Source organism: Limanda limanda, chromosome 22 (assembly GCF_963576545.1).
Source record: "Limanda limanda chromosome 22, fLimLim1.1, whole genome shotgun sequence".
Classification (NCBI taxonomy): Eukaryota; Metazoa; Chordata; class Actinopteri; order Pleuronectiformes; family Pleuronectidae; genus Limanda; species Limanda limanda.
In genome coordinates this window covers 8,492,913-8,514,642 of record NC_083657.1, presented here as the reverse complement: position 1 = coordinate 8,514,642, position 21,730 = coordinate 8,492,913, and positions in this window count along the sequence as shown.

The window sequence follows — 21,730 nt, the reverse complement described above, 5'->3', positions numbered from 1 at the left end:
TGACCAATAAGGGTTTTTACATACTTTGTATGAAAGGGTGAGGACAAGCCAATTAAGGCAGCAGCTTAAGAAAGTCTGAAGAATAGATTGGATCACTCCTGAGCCTTGAGCTATGTAAATAAGTCCTTTTTTATGTTGAGTATTTGGCAGACTTTTTTTGTTCTCGTTTGGACTTCATTGGAAAGTGTGATATTAATATAACGTTTTTTCTTTCATGGAGTATGTAAGGTATTTTCATTTTAGGATATTTACCTTTTTTAATTTCAGGGCTTCTTTTCTTTGTTTTTTTGAAGAAAGTTTTTCGTTGTCCCATGGACTAGCATTACAGTGCGTCAAATTTGTTGGTTGTTTGGTCTGTAGATAGTCTTGCTTCGTAAAAAAGGTATTAAGAAACTATAGACATTTGTTTTTGTTTTTTATATATAAACATTATAGATATATATTTATGTGGTAAAGAATGGATATAAACCACGGTTTTGAACAATTTGCTTTTTTCTTTTCTTTTCATACTCATATATATATATAAATATACGTAATGCATATAACCTGTCTTTAAAATCGTAAAAAGGTGTATATTGCTTTATTCACTTCGGGGGAAGGTCAGTGAAGCAGTTCCATTAACGAAAAGCAAAATTGGTTGCAGGAGTTTGTCGAAACAACATCTAACTCATCTTGAACAAACAAACGGCGGCTGGTCGAGCCTTAGATGCACTAAATACTGCACCTGCATCCTGCTTGTTATTTAAACCAATTACTAGTCATGCTTCCCCTCAAATGAGCAGTGTGCTATGCATTATATAATTATCTTTGCAACTGCTTTTTCTTGTTTATCTATTCCTTCTTTGTGTTATTTGTAAAAGTTAAACTTTAAGTCTAGATGAGTTGTGATACTTGCTGCTGTGGGGTTGAGACATTTTTCATGCCTGACCGAATATTGATTTAAAAAAAAAAAAAAAGTTTCTTTTTGTTATTTCTTCATGAGGATTTGGTCCTGAAAATTTGTGCCGATGGTCTGACATGAAAAAATGTTGCCTCCCACCCCTCCTATCTCAATTCTTAATATGAGAATGATTATTTATTTGAAGTTGTATAGTCTGGCTCGGTTCACAGCATTTTGGAATAGAATATCTTTTTGTTGAGTATTTAAAAGGATGTACATGTTCTTTACTTTGTGTTTGGATACTTTGGATTTTTTCCATGTTCAGTACATCAATAAATAAGTTGAAGGGCAATGCATCCCATCATTCCTTCTTGTTTGCAAAAAAAGATTGTGTACACCTTACATTTCAAATGTCACATTCACCACTCAAATTTCATTAAGTAAAACTCTGTTTTGTTCAAAGGTATAAATCTACTCATGTGGTGGAATGGTTACAGGTTTTGGGAAATATGCATTTAATACCTTTACTGTCTGTATTAATAGTTTTATTATAATGATATAATTGTCAGATGACATTGCTACAAGGCAACAAACCGGGAGGTGATCAGAAAAGTTTTTTAACAATTGAATCGCTTTTGTGTAAATTTATAGGTGAATTGATAATAATCCTTATTCCACAGGCAAACTGCTTCATGTAGTAACTTCAAATAGGATGGTTTAGTTTAAACCTGAACTGGTCTGTAACATGACCACATTAAGAGTTAAGACTAACATTTCTTAAATATGAAGCTGATGGCTTGTAGATCAGGATAAAGACATGATGAGGAAACGTGGAGCCTGGTTCAAATGACGTCTTTATCTTAAACCTTTGGCTTGATGTTTTCTTGTCCTTATGCGAAGCTCTCCTGTCTGCAGCTTCATATTCAACACGCAGGCATAATACATTAATGCATCCAGTCAATTTACAAGAATCATTTCCAAAATGACAACCACTCTTACACAATCCCTTTATTTTGTTTGTAAAGTCAAACTTTGAAACAAATGCATAAGAAAATGCCCTAAGAATAATATGTGTTTCTTATTTTGCATGGCAACAGAGCATCTAAAAAATAAATTAGTCTGTTTTCGAAGGAGCTCATCAGATAATTTGGTCAGAGTTCAGGTGTTGGCTTGAATGTGTCGTCAGTGAGCGGTGCACAGCTTAAAGGAAGCGACTGATGTAGATTATTGATTTATTTTTCTTTGGTTGTTTTTTTTAAATCTCATGCTCCACTTGAGGTCGATGGCCTCGCTGAAGATGAACCGTCCTGCTTTGAAGTGCGCCCCCCCCACTGCGAAACCACCCTGCAGCCCGCACGACTGTCATTTTAGGGGCATTGCAAGGACGCAGATGGAGTTGAAGATACTACACCGCCTTTTAGTAAAGCAAGCTGCTCTGACGTACTCTCTCTCGGGGGTGGGGGGAGAGGTTCCGGCACATTGCTCAACTTAATGAAAACAATATTTATTGCATTCTCCAGATAAGGAATCTGCTGGAGAAGCTTTCAGACTCCCTCCAATATTTACTATTTACTGTGCCATTAGCCTGCAAGTTAGAACAGCATTAATCTTCCTTGGCAGCAGTTTTTATTATGGAAGCAGTGGGTTTTGCAGTTCAATGCATCCCATATGTTTACATTAAGACTGCACTGCTCTATATGTTGAGCTTTACTGGATTTACTGGAAAGACATGGATGTGAGCAGCTTTGGTTAAGTGACAGGGTTCAACATGGGATAAGGGTTTAGCTGTTGGAGTCGGTGTACGTCACATTTTGCTCAGTTACTTGGGTTTTGATGAGTGACGTCTTGGCAAAGGCCAAACTATTAAGTTCTGTGTTTTAATTGAAGGAACCCAATCAAAACACCATAAAGAGAGAAGTGGTTCCTGTTCTGCGGCACCATCTGATCTCACCCTTAACTGTCAGACAGCCCCGTCACATGAATTCAAATGGAGCAACTTTAAACTACAGTGGTGGAAGAAGTAGATATTGCAATTGAGCAGAAGAAACCGTACGCAAAAATAATAATGCAGATGTTTAGTGTTATATGTTATCCATTTAGATTCATAGGTATACAAGATGAATGTAAGATCTCAAAATTGTACAGGGCTAGAGAAGTCGCAAATTCATTTTATTTTTTAAACTTTAATTTACCAGCACTGACCACATTACTGATCACTTTATCAGGAACACAATACTCATTCTGCTCTCATATGGGTTTTATTCGATCAAAAAACATATCAGACCAACTTTGCCCAATGTCAGCCGGTCCGCAAACTTAATTTAAATGGCACACATGATATTTCTAAAATTATCATAATTTAAATTTTTGCAGAACATGGTTGAGAAAACTGTCATTAATATGCAGTACTCACAGCCCCAACATGGCCTGTATGTGGTGATTTCCAACAATGTGGCCCTATCCCCCTCCCCCTACATTTGAGTCCTAATAATGACGAAAGGGGTCACGCAGATGGTCCCTCTATTATCATGCCATTCATTTGCTGCTCTGACCCTCGTAACCGCCCCCTTGCTACTGTAGAACCTGACATAGCATGGTATGTAATGAGACAGGAGATAAATAAAACATGCTTGTACATTTTGTCCAGAGCTGCTGATGTCAGCGGGCGCACGTAAACACATTTGCATACTGCCGAAGTGATTTATTGCCCACCAGGTTTTCTGTTAGTCTCATTTATAGTTTGCATCTTCCCTCCTGTTCAGATGCTTCGGCGTCACTGAGACACACAAAGGCCTTTTTATTCTTAGGCTTTTCTCCGATTGTGGATTTTAAGAGCTTGTATTCAAGCTCAGGTTAATACGATAATAGGAGTTTGTTGTTGGCAGCATGTTTGTACTTTTGAGACAAAAACAAAAAAGCAGCAATGGTTGGAACAACCGAATTCTACAAATATAAACGTATTGCTATGTGAGGCAGATAAAGTAAAATAACTTTTACTATTCTAGACCTAAAGTATCAAATATTTTTACAAACAGTGGCTTCGGGTGGGAGGTTTAACTTTCTTTAGCATCATGCCCATCAATCAGTATAATGACCAGCTTTGATAAGTTTACCTTCAATTCCAAGTTTCACAAACTTCACCAATCATGTTTTTGTGGAGTTTGTCAAGTGGCTTCATTCTGCATCCACATCGGCAGATTCACAGGTCTAATCTACAAGTTGAATCCAGAATTATTTGTTTATATAAACTGTACATGTTTAAGGGGCCATTGGAGAACACCAGCCATACTATGGGCTTATTTGGTTTTGAAACATTTATATGAAACATATTTAAAGATGATTTTTTTAACAGAAGTATATGTTATGTCCTGAACTAGACAAATGTGCCTAATAGCATTTGTTTTCCAGAACAAGGTAAACACATTAGAAATGATACAGTCCCCCTCCCCTCATGCCGTTCTTGAGGAGTCATTTTGATCTGGCCTTGCAGTGCTCACCATCAGTCAGAATAACATTTAAAGATTTCATGCATCATGGAGAACAAGAATGTGCACTGATAATTTTGGTGATGTTCAGAAGGAGTCACTTTGAAACAATGAAACATTTATCATTTCTCTTTATTTTCAGTCACAGATATCAAACCACATAGGAGCAACAGATGTTTCATATTATTTGTATATCTAGTATTTACTATATTACTAAATACTAGATTTAGTTTACATTAAATATTAGGTAAGTCCTAAAAAGGCATCGACATTTTTGAAATGGTATGAAATTTGCTGTGCATCTCCAAAATATTAAAATAAAGCATAAAAATGATGAAAAGACATCCTGGTATACTTAGGCACATACAGGTTTTAGTATAATAATAAGACCAAATCACGTATTAGTATTCTAAGGCAAACAAATTATTGCAGCAAAGGTATGTGTTCACCTGCTGGGCATTCCTGTCTGTCACAACTCTAATGGGGCCATCTGGTCAGCTGCAGTGTCAAGTGCTAACCCTCAAATCCTTTCTCCTTCCCTCTTTGGGTAGTTCCCTCTGGGCAAGATCCAGAAGCGCACTAGCTCCGCCTCCTCAAAAGGCATCGTCTGCTTCCACCTGGTGATTCCGAGGGCCTTCAGGAATAACGGAGGTGGATTTTCCATTAAAGCCTCTGCAGCCAGCTTCAACAGGTCCACCTTAAAAAGCGGCACAAATCATCTAAAAAAGTCATAGGTTTGTATGTCGTTCTGAATCACCTAAAAAAGTCATAGGTTTGTATGTCGTTCTGAATCACCTAAAAAAGTCATAGGTTTGTATGTCGTTCTGAATCACCTAAAAAAGTCATAGGTTTGTATGTCGTTCTGAATCTGTTAAAAAGTCATAGGTTTGTATGTCGTTCTGAATCACCTAAAAAAGTCATACGTTCTGAATCACCTAAAAAAGTCATAGGTTTGTATGTCGTTCTGAATCACCTAAAAAAGTCATAGGTTTGTATGTCGTTCTGAATCACCTAAAAAAGTCATAGGTTTGTATGTCGTTCTGAATCACCTAAAAAAGTCATAGGTTTGTATGTCGTTCTGAATCACCTAAAAAAGTCATAGGTTTGTATGTCGTTCTGAATCTGAAAAAAAGTCATAGGTTTGTATGTCGTTCTGAATCACCTAAAAAAGTCATAGGTTTGTATGTCGTTCTGAATCAGTTAAAAAAGTCATAGGTTTGTATGTCGTTCTAAATCACTTAAAAAAGTCATAGGTTTGTATGTCGTTCTGAATCTGAAAAAAAGTCATATGTCGTTCTAAATCACCTAAAAAAGTCATAGGTTTGTATGTCGTTCTGAATCTGAAAAAAAAGTCATAGGTTTCAGGGTTTCCCCCAGTGCTGTATAGGCCTGGCCGGCCGCCAGGCTTTTCTTCCCCCCCGCCAGGCTAAGAGTCGCTTGTTTTTTTTATTTAAAAAAAAAAAAAAAAATCCGTCACTCGCGCACATCAACAACACTTCACTTCCTCATTGAGCCCCGATCCCCAAGCAACCATCCTATTGGTCCAAACAGTCACATGTCCCACCAAGACCCCTTCAGCGACCATCAGACATCAGAACGCTCCTTCAACACAGTGTTTTACTGAACATACGTCCCCTTCACTGACCCTCAGACATCAGAACGCTCCTTCAACACAGTGTTTTACTGAACATAAGTCATAACCAAACATCAACATAAACCTAGTCCATTACACAATTAGGCTGCAGCTATTTGGTTTTATCTATCTAAAAATAGGGTACTTCTTATTTCATACATTTTCCACAAATATGAGGAGGACTCAAATAGCCCTACAAAGTTCTGTGTTTAATTTATTTTAAAGTAGGCCGACACTTGCCTGTGTATTTTGTTTGTTTGTTATTTTGTTGCTTGTCTGTTTGAGTAGCTGGCTAAAAGCAAAGAAGTAGTAGGCTTACCTTTTATTGGTAACCAAACTGTTACGGTTCATTGTTTCTGAAATAAGAGGCCTGACTGCTATGTTCACAGCAAACTTGAATTTTTTTTAATATTAAGTAGGGCTGCCACTAACGACTATTTTTCTATCGATTAATCTGACGACTATTTTATCGATTAGTCGATTAATCTAAACGATTAATTTTCCTCCAAAAAAAATCAAATTGACCATTTCAATTCAGTTAATTTTATTTTGATAACAACAAACTGTATGTCACCATATATTGCAGCACAAAACAATGTAAACAAAGGCTCAAATATTAAAGTGCAAAACTGTAGGTTTAAACTAGCAACTCCAACGTGATAAAAATAAATAAAAAAGAGGGCTTATAAGTTAAGTCAGCAGTGCAACTCAAAAATATATCAAAGTATCTATTTAACCCCTTATCAAAATAAAAAAGTTAGGTGTGCATATTAAACAAAGTGCAACATGTTTAGAGTATAAGAAACAATGGTGTCCAGCTCAAAATCCGACTCAAACCCCCCCCCCCACCTCCCGCGAGGCTTAGCAAGTTTTCTGGGGGAAACCCTGGGTTTGTATGTCATTCTAAATCTGTTAAAAAGTCATAGGTTTGTATGTCGTTCTGAATCTGTTAAAAAGTCAAAGGTTTGTATGTCGTTCTAAATCGCCTAAAAAAGTCATAGGTTTGTATGTCGTTCTGAATATGTTAAAAAGTCATAGGTTTGTATGTCGTTCTACATCTGTTAAAAAAGTCATAGGTTTGTATGTTGTTCTAAATCACCTGAGGAAGTCATAGGTTTGTATGTCGTTCTGAATCTGTTAAAAAAGTCATAGGTTTGTATGTCGTTATAAATCTGTTAAAAAAGTCATAGGTAAGTATGTCGTTATAAATCTGTTAAAAAAGTCATAGGTTTGTATGTCGTTCTAAATCACCTAAAAAAGTCATAGGTTTGTATGTCGTTCTGAATCTGTTAAAAAAGTCATAGGTTTGTATGTCGTTCTATATCAGTTAAAAAAGTCATAGGTTTGTATGTCGTTCTGAATCTGTTAAAAAAGTCATAGGTTTGTATGTCGTTATAAATCTGTTAAAAAAGTCATAGGTAAGTATGTCGTTATAAATCTGTTAAAAAAGTCATAGGTTTGTATGTCGTTCTAAATCACCTAAAAAAGTCATAGGTTTGTATGTCGTTCTGAATCTGTTAAAAAAGTCATAGGTTTGTATGTCGTTCTATATCAGTTAAAAAAGTCATAGGTTTGTATGTCGTTCTGAATCTGTTAAAAAAGTCATAGGTTAGTATGTCGTTCTAATTCAGTTAAATAAGTCATAGGTTTGTATGTTGTTCTAAATCACCTAAAAAAGTCATAGGTTTGTATGTCGTTTTGAATCTGTTAAAAAAGTCATAGGTTTGTATGTCGTTATAAATCAGTTAAAAAAATCATAGGTTTGTATGTCGTTCTGAATCTGTTAAAAAAGTCATAGGTTAGTATGTCGTTCTGAATATGTTAAAAAGTCATAGGTTTGTATGTCGTTCTAAATCTGTTAAAAAAGTCATAGGTTTGTATGTTGTTCTAAATCACCTGAGGAAGTCATAGGTTTGTATGTCGTTCTGAATCTGTTAAAAAAGTCATAGGTTTGTATGTCGTTATAAATCTGTTAAAAAAGTCATAGGTAAGTATGTCGTTATAAATCTGTTAAAAAAGTCATAGGTTTGTATGTCGTTCTGAATCTGTTAAAAAAGTCATAGGTTTGTATGTCGTTCTATATCAGTTAAAAAAGTCATAGGTTTGTATGTCGTTCTGAATCTGTTAAAAAAGTCATAGGTTAGTATGTCGTTCTAAATCAGTTAAAAAAGTCATAGGTTTGTATGTTGTTCTAAATCACCTAAAAAAGTCATAGGTTAGTATGTCGTTCTGAATCACCTAAAAAAGTCATAGGTTTGTATGTTGGTCTAAATCTGTTAAAAAAGTCATAGGTTTGTATGTCGTTATAAATCTGTTAAAAAAGTCATAGGTTTGAATATCGTTATAAATCCGATAAAAACGTCATAGGTTAATATGCTGTTATGAATGAAAAAACTCATTGATTTGTATGCCGCTTTTTAACAGCAGAAAAGTCATAGGTTTGTATGCATCATGGAGAACAAGAATGTGCACAGATAATTTTGGTGATGTTCCTAAGGAGTCACTTTGAAACAATGAAACATTTATCATTTCTCTTTATTTTCAGTCACAGATATCAAACGACATAGTAGCAACAGTGCAAGAGATTTTTCATATTACTTGTAAATCCATTATTTACTATATTACCAAATACAAGATTTAGTTTACATTAGATATTAGGTAAGTCCTAAATGGCATAGAAATTTTTGAAATGATATGAAATTTGCTGTCCATCTCCAAAATATTAAAATAAAGCATAAAAATGTTGAAAAGTAGCTCTAGCTCCGCCTCCTCAACAGGCATCGTCTGCTTCCACCTGGTGATTCTGAGGGCCTTCAGGAATAACGGAGGTGGATTTTCCATTAAAGCCTCTGCAGCCAACTTCAACAGGTCCACCTAAAAAAGCGGCACGAAAGTAAAAAAAAAAAAAAAAGAATAAAATTAAATTAAATGAGATAAAATTTAATTAATTAATTAAATAAAATAAATAAAAAAAAAAATAAAAAATAAAATAAAATAAAATAAATAAAATTGATTGAACGACGTACAAACCTATGACTTTTTTAACAGATTCAGAACGACATACAAAAACCTATGACTTTTTTAACAGATTTAGAACGACAGACAAACCTATGATTTTTTTAGGTGATTTAGAGCGACATACAGACCTATGACTTTTTTAGGTGATTTAGAACAACACACAAACCTATGATTTTTTTAGGTGATTTAGAGCGACATACAGACCTATGACTTTTTTAGGTGATTCAGAACGACATACAAACCTATGACTTTTTTAACAGATTCAGACAACATACAGACCTATGACTTTTTTAGGTGATTTAGAACGACATACAAACTATGACTTTTTTAACAGATTTAGAACGACATACAAACTATGACTTTTTCAACAGATTTAGAACTACATTCAAACCTATGACTTTTTTAGGTGATTCAGAACGACATACAAACCTATGACTTTTTTAACAGATTCAGACAACATACAAACCTATGACTTTTTTAGGTGATTTAGAACGACATACTAACCTATGACTTTTTTAGGTGATTTAGAACAACATACAAACCTATGACTTTTTTAGGTGATTTAGAACGACATACAAACCTATGACTTTTTTAACAGATTCAAAACGACATACAAACCTATGACTTTTTTAACAGATTTAGAACGACGTACAAACTATGACTTTTTCAACAGATTTAGAACTACATACAAACCTATGACTTTTTTAACAGATTTAGAACGACGTACAAACCTATGACTTTTTTAACAGATTTAGAACGACATACTAACCTATGACTTTTTTAGGTGATTTAGAACGACATACAAACTATGACTTTTTCAACAGATATATAACGACATACAAACCTATGATTTTTTTAGGTGATTTAGAGCGACATACAAACCTATGACTTTTTTAACAGATTCAGAACGTTATACAAACCTATGACTTTTTTAACAGATTTAGAACGACATACAAACCTATGACTTTTTTAGGTGATTTAGAACGACATACAAACCTATGACTTTTTTAACAGATTCAGAACGACATACAAAACTATGATTTTTTTTAGGTGATTTAGAGCGACATACAAACCTATGACTTTTTTAACAGATTTAGAACGACATACAAACCTATGACTTTTTTAGGTGATTTAGAACGACATACAAAACTATGATTTTTTTAGGTGATTTAGAGCGACATACAAACCTATGACTTTTTTAACAGATTTAGAACGACATACAAACCTATGACTTTTTTAGGTGATTTAGAACGACATACAAACCTATGACTTTTTTAGGTGATTTAGAACGACATACAAACCTATGACTTTTTTAGGTGATTTAGAGCGACATACAAACCTATGACTTTTTTAACAGATTCAGACAACATACAAACCTATGACTTTTTTAGGTGATTTAGAACGACATACTAACCTATGACTTTTTTAACAGATTTAGAATGACATACAAACAAAAACCTATGACTTTTTTAACAGATTCAGAACGACATACAAACCTATGACTTTTTTAACAGATTTAGAACGACATACAAACCTATGACTTTTTTAACAGATTCAGAACGACATACGACTTTTTTAACAGATTTAGAACGACATACAAACCTATGACTTTTTTAACAGATTCAGAACGACATACAAACCTATGACTTTTTTAGGTGATTTAGAACGACATACAAACTTATGACTTTTTAACAGATTCAGAACGACATACAAACCTATGACTTTTTTAACAGATTTAGAACGACATACAAACCTATGACTTTTTTAACAGATTCAGAACGACAAACAAACCTATGACTTCTTTAGGTGATTTAGAACGACATACAAACAAACCTATGACTTTTTTAACAGATTTATAATGGCATGGACTTTTTGATAACGACATACAAACCTATGACTTTTTTAACAGATTTAGAACGTTATACAAACCTATGACTTTTTTAACAGATTTAGAACGACATACAAACCTATGACTTTTTTAGGTGATTTAGAACGACATACAAACCTATGACTTTTTTAGGTGATTTAGAGCGACATACAAACCTATGACTTTTTTAGGTGATTCAGAACGACATACAAACCTATGACTTTTTTAACAGATTCAGACAACATACAAACCTATGACTTTTTTAGGTGATTTAGAACGACATACTAACCTATGACTTTTTTAACAGATTTAGAATGACATACAAACAAAAACCTATGACTTTTTTAACAGATTCAGAACGACATACAAACCTATGACTTTTTTAACAGATTTAGAACGACATACAAACCTATGACTTTTTTAACAGATTCAGAACGACATACGACTTTTTTAACAGATTTAGAACGACATACAAACCTATGACTTTTTTAACAGATTCAGAACGACATACAAACCTATGACTTTTTTAGGTGATTTAGAACGACATACAAACTTATGACTTTTTAACAGATTCAGAACGACATACAAACCTATGACTTTTTTAACAGATTTAGAACGACATACAAACCTATGACTTTTTTAACAGATTCAGAACGACAAACAAACCTATGACTTCTTTAGGTGATTTAGAACGACATACAAACAAACCTATGACTTTTTTAACAGATTTATAATGGCATGGACTTTTTGATAACGGCAACAAACCTATGACTTTTCTGCCGTTAAAAAGCGGCATAAAAAATGTATGACTTTTCTGCCGCTTTATAACGGAAGAAAAGTCTCTTTTTTATCTTTTTCACAACGGCATACAAACCCATGACTTTTATCTCATGCGGTCTTCTAGGGATCTAAAGATCTAGAGAACACATAAGTAACAAGTATCTATAAACCATGCAAACAAACAAAAATGTGTTATATCTATATGTAAACTTACCTAAAGACTTGGTGGCGTTTCTAAATGGTCACATGTCTTTAAACATCTGTGGTGTAGTTTGGAGGAATTTATCCCACTTATACCTACATGTATAAATCTGTGTGCTACAAATGCCAGCATAACAGACTGTCCAAAATAACAGACAGTATTACTCAAAGTAAATAACATATAATTATGACCTGGGGACCTAATATTACTGAATAAAGTACATAAAGAAGGAAAGATTATGTAAAGTAGTATATTCTGTCATAAACAAGTGCCATAGTAAAGCAGGTCAAAATATGTTGTTCTATTCACCTTTGTTAATTGAGTGTTGGTCTGCCGATGATACGTTTCAGATGAAAAGGACTTTAAACTGATCGGGATGGAGTGGATGATTAGTGGCCTTCTACTTGAGTTTTATAAGGTCCCTTTAATGGTCCGTGTCATGGTTAATTCACAGGTAAATCACAAGTGCCTTCTCTCTGTGCGAGGCTCTTCCATTAAGCATCCCCTGGAAATATTAATTTTAATAAGCGGTTGCGAAGGGTTGGAGAGGATCAGCCTATTTAAGAGGGCAAGTGGTGACAGGCAGTCCATTGTGCACAAATACAATTACAAATCTAAAAACAGTGACATGAAGTCAAAGTAGCTTTTTGAACTGCCCTGAAATTTGTTAAATATTGAAGATCAAGGGAAATAAGACACGTTTTTAATGCCCTCCTCTGACTGATGTAGCTTACACAGTGTAAAATACAGTATTGAATGCTTCTCTTTTGCATCATATCTATTTGTCAGACATCAATGAATCCTGCTCAGCAAAGGACCTTGTTCTGCTGTCTTTCTATTTCTCGCTGTCCACGGTCAAACATGCTCAGTTATTGGATTTAAGTTCTTACATCACAAATTGTTGGAGCTTGGCTTCCTCCAGCCCCGTCAGATCAGCACTGGCTTCCGTCAACAAGACACCATCTATCTTCCCTAACGACGGCTCCATGTTATTCTCCCTATGAGGCCTTGGCACCTCCTTTCCATAATGAGGCAGTGAAGAAAAGGGGTGCAGATTAGAATAACAGCCTTAACTAATCCATAACAGACCGATGAGGTGCCATGTTCGGGGAAACCGTGTCATTTCTCATTTTGCAGTGCCATGGCAAAATCTCTCCTCTCTCGCAATCCCCCACGCAAAATCAAGCCCCAAGAATAGCTGCTGTGGCAAGCCGCCGGCACAAGGATGGCAATCAACAAACATTGCTTCTTCCCCTGTCTCTCTCTCTCTCCTTTTTCTCGGCTCCCGCCAATAGTCTGAGGAGAACAGACAGGAAATCCATGTCTCTGACTGTTGCCTTTGGAAGTCAAAGATGAGTTTGAGCTTGGAGGAAACTACAGAGGATTCCAACCTCATCTCAGGGACAGGCGCTGTTCTGTCAGTGATTGCTATTGACACATTTTGCTTTTAAGTGATGGTTATAGGCCTTATGGAGATGGGTAAATAAGGCTTTTTTAGGTCAGCAAGGCTGTCCTTCCAATACATTTTGATAATTGGTTAATTTGTCAAAGCTCTCCATCTTCACTAGGGCCCCCTGCTGGTCAAAAATATTCACAGCAGGGGGAGTTAATATTTATTTATCTTTAGAGCTGCAGTTGGTAGGATTTCGAAACTAGAGGAGATGGAGAATGTGAACAAATACAGCTTCCAGACCCCGCTTCCCCTCTCCACTGAGCTCTACTCTCACGAGCAGGATCGTACAAACAACACAAACAATGCCGCATTTCACAACAACATTTTCAGTAATTTTGCTAATGCAAAAACACAAAACAAACTACCGGTAACAATTATAATCTAAAACAATTAGGTTAGCCTATTTGCTTCATCACAGTTCCACGTGAGCTGGGTAGGGCTTCCGGCCTGTGCACCAGACATGTGGCTAACACAACAAGCAGACAATCAATATCAGGCCAAACACCAAACCGCCACACACGTCTACACAGGCACTTCACAACATTTAAATCAAACAATTTCTCATCAGAGATAAGCTCACGTTAGCCTGACTGCATCATCCCAGAGAAGACTTTGGAACATTCTTTTGAGATTATAACACTACACTACAGTATGACTGCTGAGTGTGCCTACTAGTCTAAAGAGCCAGTTTCCATGTGTGGTTGTGTTTATCATCCACATATTTACATGATGTGAGTTATGCATGTGCCATGTTTACATGTGTGCTAGGCGGAAGACAAAGTAGCTGCTGGCTGCGTTGCTCGTGTCTGTTCTGGTGTAATATGGGCTGATTTAAAGTTGACCCGAGCAGACCAAGAATAGAGCCACAACCCTCATTTCCTCCAGCCAGTGGAGATGAGATCTCTTCACAATATTTACCCAGGGAATAATGATGTTTGATTTGACTCTCTTCTGGGTGTGTCTCTGTGAGGGCTATTTTCGCCCACTGCTGCCAATGAGAGAGAAAACAGACAGAAGCGACGTCCACAGAGGGAAAAACTTGCCTTAGATCATTGTTTATGGATGATGCTACGCTGGGAGTACTTCTGTGCTTGGCCTTCACAATGTAGACCTGATGGGCTGCACTTTACTTTAATGCTCCTGACTAGCTATGGTTGTATTCAGTGTGGGAGATCCTGCATTTAAGATGATAAACCTCCAAGGAGGAGTTTCTGAAAAATGGCAAAAAACAATGGACACAGACATTTAAAATGCATCTCTCTATAGCTGTTTTGGGTGTACTGGTATTTTTAAAATATTGTTATTGTGATTATTAGACATCACTCGTGATAATGTATACGGGGGCAAATATTGCTTTTAGATGAAAAACAAGGCAAAAAACACAAGTATTAAAAACTAGCTTTTCTGACACAACACAAATAAAACTATTCATTCTGATTGGAAGTTGTTTCATCTATTCAAACCTATAGTCAGGCTTCGGAAATCCTCAGGGATTGTGGGCTGTATCCATCCACTCAAATGCTGCTGACATCCCAGCTCCAGAAACACACTCTAGTATTTACCTCATTACAATCTGTACTCCCTCTGAGGAGCAGAGTCATTTGCATGGCTGCTTGTCAAGCCATGTTAATATTGACAAAGATTTGCACCCGTTTTAATCATGCCACGCAAAAGGTATACAAAGTTGTTTATGACTGCACCACCACTGAAGCAATAGGCACATAGCGTACTGCGGTGCACATTAAAAAAGATTGCACTTTGTTCCGAGCAGCGATTGCAAATCACAGACATCAGAGCGGTAGAGGGAAAATAGATGGCTGCGATGGCAGTTTGAGTCTAACAAAAACGCATTTACATATTAAACCACGCGGCAGCATGTGGAGCGAGGCAGTGTTTGAATTGCATGCTCCAGCCTGACTTCCCTCAGTGGAAGGAGTAGCAGGGGCCTCGCCGCTGTGACTGCAGTACCGTAAATTTGAAGTTGTTTACGGATGCTGCCATCTTGGTGCGCTCCGGGAGGGAAACTTGGAGCGGGGCCATTTACTGGCAGCTTGATGAGAGTGCAGTGAGGCGAGTTAATTAATACAACATCCCTGGGCCCACAGGCTAGGCTGCAAAGCTAACCCAGGAGGGAGGAAGAGATGGAGAGAGGAACACGGAGAAAAGGGACAGAAGGAATTAAGGCTATATCCACAGTGAGGATAAAACTGAATAATAAGGCTGTAGCACCTGCTAAAAAAACATAATGGAAGCCATCTTGATCAAATCCAATAATCAGATGGATAACATGATTCATTCGGTCGCGCTGACACCACAACTGACCAAAAGACGCCGCACACTACATCTCACTACCACGACTCAAATTCGCAAGAAGGCCGCATTCGTATATGACGTGGTGTCCATCTTGGAGACAAGGATCGACTCGAGCTAACAACCAACACAGATGAATTTTTACGATTCCTTTGTCTGGTCCAAGCTCGTCCAAAGAAAAATGTCAGGGTGAGATGGTTTTATCAGGATGTCGTGAGGCATCGAAACTGCTGTTGCAACAAACTATGTTTTATGCAAAGTCACATCTAGAATCTTAAATTCAGCCGGTACAGGACATTCACTCATCTGAACTACAAGATAGTTTGAAGAATACTTTAGGTTTAGTCAATTAAATTTGCACCTTACTACAATCCTCCAGTTTAAGCCAGCTGGATACAAACACTGAAGGTGGAGTGAGAAGATTCAAAGCAGATGATTGCTCCAGTAAGAGAGACCTTTTGTAAAAAGTATCATGTTCGACCCACCCCGGCATAATCCCAAGACAAATTGATCCATTGGCCTCTGCGACCTCTTAAACAAAGCAGAACGGGAGCGACTGAAGTTTCCTATCCCCTGCAACGGATTTTTGGTAAACTAACTTAAGATGTTTTCACCCGTAGCACCGCAGTTGCTGCTTCTCCCTTAACTTTGCCTCGGTGAGAAAACTCTGTTGAGCTTCATCAAACAAGAGAAAAACTTGCCTGGAGAAAGAGGAGTCCGTGGGGAGGTCCTCGCCTCCTCCTCCTCCTCACTCTTTCTCTCTCCTACCGTATCCATTTATTCTAGCTGGCAAAAAGCAACTTTGGGACCAAGGTTGTCAAACAACACTTTTTTTTTTTTGTTCCCCAGCTGAGGTGGAGGGAAAAAAAGCGATAAACAATCTGCAAACTCAGCTTTCCAAGACATTGTTATACATAACTCAATGCATGTAGAGGGAAGAACGTACTAAAGAATAGCTCGGCCTGACCACTGCTCCTCCACGCTTGACAATTGTATCTTTCTTTTTTCAATAATAAGCTCCCTCATTCATTGACAAAGTTTATCGCGTCGGCACATCAGCCAAATGACGGCAGCAAAATACAGTAAATAGCACGCCTGCCAGTAGACACAAAGGAGATAGGGGCTATAAATACCCTGAATAAATCCCCCTAATCAGGAAGTGAGAGAAGCACGAGTTGTGTTGATATAGGAAGCTGGTGGCTGAATCCCATTTTAAATGCTTTCGCCAGCTTTTTCTTTTGGTTAGTGTTTGGAATTCACTTGATAATTACCATATTAAAATGCATGTTGGAGTCTGTGCAGTTGTGGTGGGAAAAGATAAGGCTGCGAGAGCAGGGAGGGGAGAAAAAAAGTCCACCGGAGGCCTATCAGTCAGTTCTGAATTGCTTTATAATTACTGAGATGCACAGACATAATTTCCGACTAAAAATAATGCAAAGTTTCATTTCCCTCCCCTGCTTTAATACTGTTGTGTGGGGGGGAAACTCTCCTCTACTTCCTCTCTTTCTCCCGAATGCATAACTTAACCTCTTCCTGGATTAGTCGCTGTGGTGCCATGTTAAGCACAGTGTAGCCTAGTTTCTGCACAGCGTGAATTCTGCTGCCTCCCAGTTTTGGGAGAAGAATCCAAACTCTGACACATTGGGGTTGTGTTCATGAATATGACACACTGTCTCGCTAAAGTTCTTTTAACTTGTTGGAGTTTTATTTGCATGGATTTCTCATAAGTTTTAATCTTTTGTGTGCTGACACAATTTAGGCACTCACCGTTTCCCATATTGAACAGTAGGCATCGCTTGGCCTTAATTAGACTAAACCTGGTGACTGCTGACAGTTTCCTTGGCTGTATGATGGAGGTTTGGGTATTCGAGTTTAGGAGATTTTTGAAGTTTGAGGCCAAGGGAGAGCTGTACAATTTCTCTAAAGTAGTTCAAGTAAAGGTGGGTCTTTCTCTATTTTTAGCAAACGTCAATGTCGACTGGAACAGAACGAAATTAAACTGAGCCAACACAGAGAAGTCAAAGAATGGCAATCCCACCCTCCCTACGATTTCGTTTTTTGGGGGTTATTTCCTCGATGTTTTAAATGGGAACTACACTTATTTTCCACATACAAATCATTGTATTTGCCACAGAGAGAACCACTCAAACAGGATGAAATGTTGCACATTGTATAATGTGCATCCAATGCAGAAAATAACTCTAGAGAGGTCATATTGATTTCATCAGGAGATGACAGATTTATAAGAGAAAGGCTGAGTTACAGATGGGGATGTGGAGCAAGGGGAGGGGGTCTGTGAAAGATGTTATCAAGTTGCACTATGGGAAATAAAGGATTTGCACGGGGGACTAGAAAACTCATCCTGCTGCTTTGACCATTTTCTTTTCTTTAGCCATACTAGCAGAGCATATCAGTGCTGGTCTCGACTGAAATAGTTGTACACATTTGTCATTGACCTTCGATAATCAAAGCCTTTTTCTCTTGCATAGGAATTGTTTCTAGTTCTTCTATGAAATATCTTGAAAGTCAACCTAAATGGGGGTGATCTGACGATGTAAATTCACCGATGACAGTCACATAAGCCTCAGGTGTCATTAGTGTTAAGTGCTAATTAAGTAATAGTAACTAAATGCTGGAGTTTCCATTGAAGGTTGACAGTGATTGAACAGTTCCCCGTAAATGTCCTATTCATGCTTAAAAATGAAAACAGGGTATGAAAAAAAGAGAAAAATATCAACATGACGTTGGCATGACAGCCAGCAATCATGATGTCATTATGTAGACAAAGGGTGTCTATAATCACTGTAAACACAAGAATGTGGGGAAACACAACTAATCTTCAGGAGGCATCTCGTCCACAGAAAATAGCCGAAGAAAGGACAAAAAAGCAAGTGGAAACGAAAGGTTGGAGGAGTGGGTGAGTGACGACCAGCAGCTTCTCCTATGATGAAATATTGATGCCGCTGACTTTGATTCTGCAATAGGTACTTTTGATCCAGATCTGTCGCGGCAGAAGAGACGCCGCCCCCCCCCCCCCCCCCCCCCCTCCCATTTTCTACCTCAGGTGCATCTCTGGTCGTCTCGCTTTCGAAAAAATGCCATCCACCCTCAACTAGCTTTGATCAAACGTGTAGACTTTTCAAGAAGAACTTATAGAGATCAATGATGTGTGTATACAGGCAGGCGTACACTCCAGGTCTATAACTCAATATGTTGCGGCGGCTGCTGGATGAGAGCCAGTGACGGGGCGCCGCAGTTAGTCAGTTGTTGACTTTTATTTATCGCGACTGCCGCTGCTGCAATTGACGACCGAATCAACACAGTTTGGAAAAAGTAACCGCTGACTGCTTTGCTTTTGTGAGCTGAGCAGCAATCGTGTCTCTTCCCCCCCCCCCCCCCAGCTCAGCGCTGATCTGAAATTTAAATCAGATTCTTCCAGAAAAGCGAGTGCTCCATTATTTAAAGAGACAGATTTCATTCACAAAATCTCAGGGCACTGTTCAAGCTACAAATCCTGAGACTACTCTGTCAGTGTGTTCACATCTCTTGTTCGGCTCTCCGCAGATTTGTAGATCACCCCGATGCATCGCTACGTGATTTTCTGCCTCTTTTATTCTCTTAAAAGCGTCAAGTGCTCTCTTCTTTTGTATGCCTGCAATCCAGCGAGTGTGTGTGAGGAGTGGAGAGTATGATACGTCCACTGCAGCGCTGTGTCCCTGGATAATGGAGCAGAGAGCCATCTGTCTGTCTGCTGGGCCGTCCGTCCGCTTCCTCAAATCCTATCATTGTGTCTCACCTGCTAATGAAAAGCTAGCAGGTAGTGAGCTGCAGCCCTTAAAATGGATGACTTCCCTACACAGCGGAGGAGCCTCTGCCCCTTTGCCCCCTCGTCTCTCTCTGTCTTTTATTTTCCTTCCTAACACTTCCTGCAGCATGCCAACACTCTTTTTAGGTTTCAATTCCCCAAGGATCCAATTGTTTGATCAAAATTTTGGGAATTGCAAATATCCTGGTATTTGTTTTGAAAACTGAATCATCTCCTGGTTGTTGACTCTACTGTTTGGACTATTTATTTTTCCTCCCCAGCCACCTGTATTATGTAATACAAAAAGAATGGCCGAGTCTGGCCACGCAATATCTCTGAAATGCAAAGCAGCGATGCAAACACGCAGCTTCATTAATAATTGCCATAATTGTATAAGTATGTGGAAACTGCAACACAAAATGGAGCAATGACTATTATCAGGTTGATAACCAATAATTACTTACAAACTCTGTGCTCATTAAGCTGCTCCTGTGGAGAAACTGAGCCCAATATAGCCCTCCAGAATCCCCTCCCCTCGCCCACCAGGATCCCGCTGCTCTCTGTCTCCCCCTCGTTATATCCCACTTTCTCTGCTCTCCCTTCATCCAGACTCGGCTTTTCATTCCATCTGTTATCCATGTTGTTCTGTTTCAATCACGTTCTATCTCCTCACTCAGACTCACTCTTCTTTGTCCCCTTCTCTTTCCCTTTTCTCGGCCGTCCGTCCTCTTATCTGTGAGCGGTGATCACCGTAATCTTTCTCCCCTCCACACATTTTCCTGCTAAATCCAAACATCCTGTTTATTTATGTACAGGGCATGCTGCTCTCCGCCTCCCCTCCTCTCTCTGGGTCTTTCTCTCCGTGAAAGATTAACCATCCCCTCTACATCTCTTCTCATCTATCATCCTAATGGGGGCTACATGAGGGAAAAAACAACAATTTGCAGAGGGAGTAACAGTCACAGAAGGGCATGGAAAGTGTTTGGATTGCCACTGTCGATCAAGTTCCAGTCTGTCACGGGCTGCATTTGCGCGGCGCCGGTGCGCCAGGACCAGAGCTTATATTAACGGATGAAATTGTCATCTGCAAAGGTAAACGACAACACACACACGAGCTGTAGACTTAGAAACACCTTCACAATACCTGGCTGCATAGGCCTCATTCTCTCAGTGTGGTCTGACCATAGACTGCATACAAAGATAGACGACATGACCCAAAAAGTAAAGTCAAAGTGTCTTGATTGCCACCTGGTGGTTGGCTTAGTTACTTGATGCAATTTGTGGAGCGTATGTATCAGCGGTACCTCGCTATCGTGGCTTCATCTCCGGTCGCTACTGCGCAGACTCAGTTTGTATCCGGGATATTTCGGCTTCATTTCTGGACAGAGGGAGTTGGTGGAGACGCGTCGTCCATCTTTATTTACAGTCTACGGGTCTGCGAAATGGTAAATAATCTGCAAGTAGATAAAAATAGAGACATGAGGATGAAATAATAATATTTGTTGCTGCTGAACAGGTCAAGAAAAGAGACAAATACAGCCACTGTCTGCTGTCACCACTTGATATCACCATCTGTTGCACAATATAGACTAGGCTCGTTATTTTAGTTTTTTTTAAATTAAAATTGTATTTATTTTTTCATATATGGGGTTCATGCAAAAGGAAAAGATTAAACATCGGATGAAATATTCAATAATTAGAACATTTCCTGCATAAACAAGGTTTCTGACCTTGTAAAACATTTATATGGACATAATTAGCAGCTCATTTGTCATTTTGTGACCCGTTTACGTTGCTAAAGTTTTAAATTGGAGCAGGAACGTCAACAACTTTGATTATTTTTACTCTCTGAACAAACTAAATCCCTCTTGCGAACACTTCTCCAAAGATATGACATTATCAGGTTTTATGCAAATTAGCAGCAGCTCCTTACACTGTTGATCTGCGTCATATCCCTGCTGGTTAATTTCAATTTGCAACCACTGTTCCCTTTTGTCAGTGCACTTTGTCTTTGTTTGATGTACGCTGTCACAACGCAGCTTGTTCCCCCTGACATTTGAAACCATTTCACACTTTTAAAGCAATCCACATGCACTTTGAGCAGAGCTAATTTGGCCTCTTTCGAGCCAGAAGCTGACATTAAAACTGATATGACTCCTGTGACAGTGTTGGTAATTGTCCTAAAATTGAATAATCCTGTGTATTATGTTAGATTTTCTGTGTCATTTACGGGGAATATAAAAATGCCATTGTATGCACTGGCTTCCCAGGCCCCGACCCTCCTCTCGCTCAGCCTC